The sequence below is a fragment of the Pan troglodytes genome, chromosome 1, assembly GCF_028858775.2.
Source record: "Pan troglodytes isolate AG18354 chromosome 1, NHGRI_mPanTro3-v2.0_pri, whole genome shotgun sequence".
Classification (NCBI taxonomy): domain Eukaryota; kingdom Metazoa; phylum Chordata; class Mammalia; order Primates; family Hominidae; genus Pan; species Pan troglodytes.
This window is the reverse complement of record NC_072398.2, coordinates 189,608,257-189,613,533: the sequence shown is the minus strand read 5'-3', so window position 1 is coordinate 189,613,533 and position 5,277 is coordinate 189,608,257.

Below are 5,277 nucleotides of genomic sequence, written 5' to 3'. Positions count from 1 at the left end.
TTCGTGAAGGAGGCAGAATTCAAATCTGGACCTGCCTGTCTCCAAATCCTACACATTTTCTATTACATCTCTTGCAATGGGTTCCATAGTGGCCCCCCAAAATTCTTGCCTTTCCAGGAACCTCAGAATATAGCCTTGTTTGAAAATAAAGTCTCTGCAGATATAATTAGCTAAGTTAAAATGAGGTCATTCTAGAATGGAATGGGCCCTAAATCCAATATGGTAGGTGTCATTACAAGAATAGGAAAGATACAGAGATGGACAGGAGATTGCCATGTGAAGACACACGCGGGGAAGAACACCATGTTGAGACCGAGGCAGAGACTCGAATGATGCGTCTACAAGACAAGAAACACGCAGGATTGCTGGCAACTGCACGAAGCTAGAAGAGGCAAGGAAGGATTCTCCCCTAGAGCCTTCAGAGACAGTGTGGTCCTGCCAACACCTTGATTTCAGACTTCTAGCTTCCAGAACTGTGAGACAATACATTCCTATTGTTTTAAGCCACCCAGTTTGTGGTACTTTATCACAGCAGTGCTAACAAATTAATATACCTCCTTCCCATGGTACAGAAGGGGGGTGACATACAGGCATCATAGCTCCCAGGTGTGGTCCTGCTGAAATTTAGACTATCAGGACAAACCCAAGGCAGAGGAGGAGGATGAAGGACATGTGATGTTTGACATACTCTTTGCAGGGCTTTGTGCTTGGCACTTCACATATGGGATCTTGATGTAAGTGCAGCCATTCCCATTTCCCAGATGAGGAAACTGAGACTTAGAAAAGGGAAGTTACTTGCCCCAAGCTCATTTTTTCCCTGCCCCTCAGTGCTATGCAAGGAGCAAACCCAGACTCTAGTTTGAGTTCCAGGGAAGTAAGTTACTCACTTCCCTTCTCTCAGCCTCACTTTCCCCATCCAGAAAATGGGAATAATACTTTCTGCTTCTCAGGTGGTTGTGATTTCTTCTCACATCCCTTCACTCAACAGATATTTACAGAAGGTCTCCTCTGTGTCAGCCTCTGCTCTAGGCCCCAGAGACACAGCAGTGAACGAGATGTGCCCAGTTCTTGCTCCTAGGAGTCTGATTCTTTTGGGTAATGCCTGTCAGGTGCTCCACAGGGGCCAGCACTTAGTGAGTGCTTGGGGAACCTTATGGGGATAAGAATATAGGATTGAATGGGATGGTGTGCAGAATGGGCTTGGCCTGTAAGAGGAGCTCACTTTGGCATTCCTTTCTTAATCACTATGCCAGTGATTCTCTACCCTGCCAGTGGTGGTACAGCCTCCTGGACAAGGAAGGTACAAGGTCCTTTGGGCCTGGGCTCCATGTTCTTGGGCACCCAGCAGTTGCTGCTGTAAGCTGCCTGCCCAGAGCCAGCAGAACTCTCTGCCCAGGCCTGGTCTGTGGTCTGTGCAGGCCGCCGAAGGGGCCTTGGGTCTTCTTATAGGGGCTGCATTGCTGCACTGTCCCCCTCAGCTGAGCCTCCTCAGCTCAGCCCCACCCACTCCCTGACACTGTCCCTGCAGGGGCCAGGCCTGAGCCTGTCCTGGAGGCGCTCCCAGCTGTCCTGATATCCCCTCTGGCTTCTGCAGACACTCCCCCTTTCTGCCCCTGGAGGCCTCCTCTGGTCACCAGCCCCTTCCCCTCCCCTCCAGAGGTGTCCCCAGACATCATCTCTGTGCTATTCTTTTTTCCTGGCAACGGTGGCATTAAATATCAGCCAGGCTCTGCTCAGTGCTGGCAGGGTGGGGGTTCTTGATAACCATGTGGTTTAGGGGAGGGTCTTCTCAAGCCCCTGCATGATGGGCTAGGAATGATTGGGTTGATTGTGGTCTGGCTCTGTTCCCAACTCACTGCGCTTCCTTGAGCAAACCTCCTCCTTCCCAGACCTGGGTTTCTCTGAGAGGCAGCCCTCTCTGCTTTCAGCCGGGGGTATGAGGACCAGGGCACACAGGTCCTGAGCAAGTGGCAGCAGCCAATCCCAGGATGGCTGACTTTTTCCAGGTGGGCTCTGGGGATGCAGCGCAGCTATGCCCATCAAGCCTCAGAGAAGCGCGTCCTCCTGTCCTCACTTGCCCTGAGTGAGCTGGGAAAGCTGGCAGCAAGCACTGGGAAGCGGGCTCTGGCGGGCCCTGATGGCTCAGCGGTGGCAGCAGCAGTGGTGGCAGGGGCTATTCTGAGCGCTGGGAGGGGCTGGGGAGCTGAGACTGGAGGAGGGGAAGTGACAGGGAGGAGACAGTCTCGAGGGCGAGGGGAGTGCCACAGTAGCCCCGGGTGGGGGGTGTCTGCCGATGGCAGTGTGTGTTGGGAGAATTGTGTGGTGTGTGCTCCTCACTGGGAGTGGGCGAGTCAGCTGAGGTATTGAGGCATGCGCTGGGATTGTTTGAGTGTATGTGTACAAGTTTTGTGATCCAAGCACGAGTTGAGTGGGTAACGCGCACATCCATCTGCCTGTGGGCAAGTGAGTGCGCGTGCACTGGAATGCGAGCATGTTCCAGTGTCCAGGGAGGTGTGAGTGAAGAATATGTGCCTGCATGTGGAAAAACGAGGAATGAAAGGGGAAGCAAGTGGGGGCTTGTTTGTGAACAGAAATGAATGTGGGCATGGTAGGGAGGGTGGATGGGAGCTTGAGAGCCAGCCTGGGGGAGTGGGGAAGGGTGAGAGCTGGTGGTCAAGGGAACTGTAGGTAGAAACCATGGGTCTGTGTAATTGAGACACAAGTGTGAGGCACGTGGCGAGTGTGCTTGTGAGTGAGCCTACATGTGTGAGCGGCTGTGAGTGTGTGCATGGTAAGAGCAGGTGGGACTGTATGAGCTGGGCAAAGTAGGAAGGGAAGGTATGTACACACAAAAGCAGCAATAAAAACAGCTAGCATTTATTGCGCGCTTATTCTGAGCCTGGTGCTCACATTCATAAATGTATTTAATTTTTCAAATATCCTGTGAAGGTAGTGCTATTATGGTAGTCATTTGTGGAGTAGGAAAGAGTGGCTTTGAGCAGTTATGTAACTTGCCCATGCTCTTAATCACTATGTTATACTGCCTCAAAATGAATGTGTGAGCAGGGGCCAAGTTGTGAGTGAGAAGAATGTGTGCCATTGGGTGTGAGTTTGAATGTGTGTGTGTGTGTGTGTGTAGGAGCTGAGTGTACCAGACATGGGCCTCAGAGGAGAGTCCAGGCAGCAGCTGTGGACACCGGGCAGGGCAGGGGCCTGAGTCAGCCTCTAGTGCATCTCTGCCAACCTGGCTTCCCAGACCCATAGTGGCAGCCTGTGCCAGGGCCCCCAGCTAAGGATCCTCCCAGCAATGGTATGGCCCTCAGCAGGCCTCTGCCTCACAGCTCAGAGCTGGGCCAGGGCCGCAGACTGGCGGGAGGCTTGCTCGGTCTCCAGGGTCCCTTAGGGGAGCAGCTCCCAGTATGGACTCCCCAGGCATGGAGGGCATACGAGTGATGTGGTGGTGGGGGGTGGATTCAGCAATGATTTCAGGCTCCTTGTGACTCTAAACAGAATCACCTGGAGGATGTGTGTATGTGTATGGATCGGAGGGGTCGTCAGCCAGCACTTCCCATGCCCACCCTTGCCTTGGGATGTGACTCAGGCAAATGCCACGCCAGGCATCTGCAAGCAAGTCCTGCTCCCACCCTGGGGAATGAGGAGGGGCTCCTCCAGCCCCACCCCCACCCTCACCCTTGGCCCTGCTCCTCAGGTCCTAAACTGGAAGGAAGAAATTTTTGAGAAAGGAGGCCATCTCCCATGGCCTGGGCTCAGCCCTCCCACTGCCCAGAGACTTTCGCATCTCCAGCATCCTCAGGAGCAAGGTACTGGCTGGTAAAGAAATCAGGAGCTTGAGATTCCAGTCCTGGCCATGCCACCAGGGGAATCACCTGCTCATTCTGGGCCTCAGTTTCCTGATTGGCAAAATAGGAATATTGTGCTAAAGGGGCACAAGGCGTTGCTGGCAGCTCAACAAGTGGTCTGGGCAAGCAGAGAACAGAAAGTGTTGGGAGTTGGGGCTAGAGAAGGTGTCAGGGTTAAGTTGACATTTGCACGGAGCTTTGAAGAGTGGGAGAATCTCTGATGAGGGCCTTGCGGCGGGGAAATGGTGTTCTAGGCAGAGGGGATAAATACCCTGAGCGAAGGCCAGCAGGTGCAGTGGTGACTGGGAAACCTAGCTCAGCAGCCTGTAGGATGAGGCCACGGACTGCCCAACCTCTCGGCTAGCCTCGCCCTTCTGAGCTCATGTGATGATCTGATTAGCATCTGACTCCTGACTAGTCTATGCAGTAGGGGACCTCATTTGTTTCAGTTGCTGCTCTCACTGTAGAGCCCTGGACAGTGCCTGGTGCGTCAGAGGTGCTCAATAAATATCCAGGAACTGATTGAGAAGCATCTCCCCAAACACTGTGAACTTTAGACAAGTGCTTGTTCCAACAACCGCAGTAAGAACCTCCCACAGACTCTAAAACAATGGTTTGCAAGGTGTGGTCTCTCATGCATCACCCGGGAGCTGGTTAGAAATGCAAAGTCTGGGGCCCCAACCCAGACCTGCCGAATCAGAAACTCTGGAGTTGGGGTCCAGCAATGTTAACAAGCTCTAGGGGATGATTCTGCTCTGCGTCAAACTTTGAGAACTGGAGCTCTAAAACTATGCCCACAGGCACCATGAAGAACATGTTTGCGGATGGAGGAGCGAGAATTGTGGCAAAGCGTGGCCTAGAACCCAGGTATTCTTGACCCATTCTTTTCCCCCAGCCCAGTCCAGGGCACAAAGAAGAGCAGAGTTCGATCATCCTCCCTGTCAGAGTCCTGGAACGGAGACTTGGGAACGTCAGGAGTCTACAAACAGAGGGCGGGGCAGTCCTCTCCGGAGTAGAAGGCGGGGCCAGTGCCCTGAGCCCCGCCCCATCCCGTTGCCCCGGGAAACCCCGGGTTGTAACAATAACCGGTGACGCGCTTCTGGGAGGGATCCTGTCGAGCCCATGGGCAGGACAGTCCAGCCGCGGACCAATGGGAGTGTTAGGGCTCCGCCCCCTAGCCCCCCCGCCTCCGCGCCGAGCAGGGGGCGGGGTCGCGCCAGCCGCTCCGCCCCTGCTCCGTAGGCGGCGCTGTTGCTTGCAGGGGCTGCGGCGGGGTCGCCCCGAGCTGGGAGCTCAGCGCCCGGTCTCCCAGCCCGCGGGCGGGGCACCTGGGCTGGCTGAGGATTCCGCGGCCGCAGGCGAAACGCCCCGCCCCCTCCCGCGTCGGGCCCGCCCCCTCCCCGTCCCCCGCCCATCC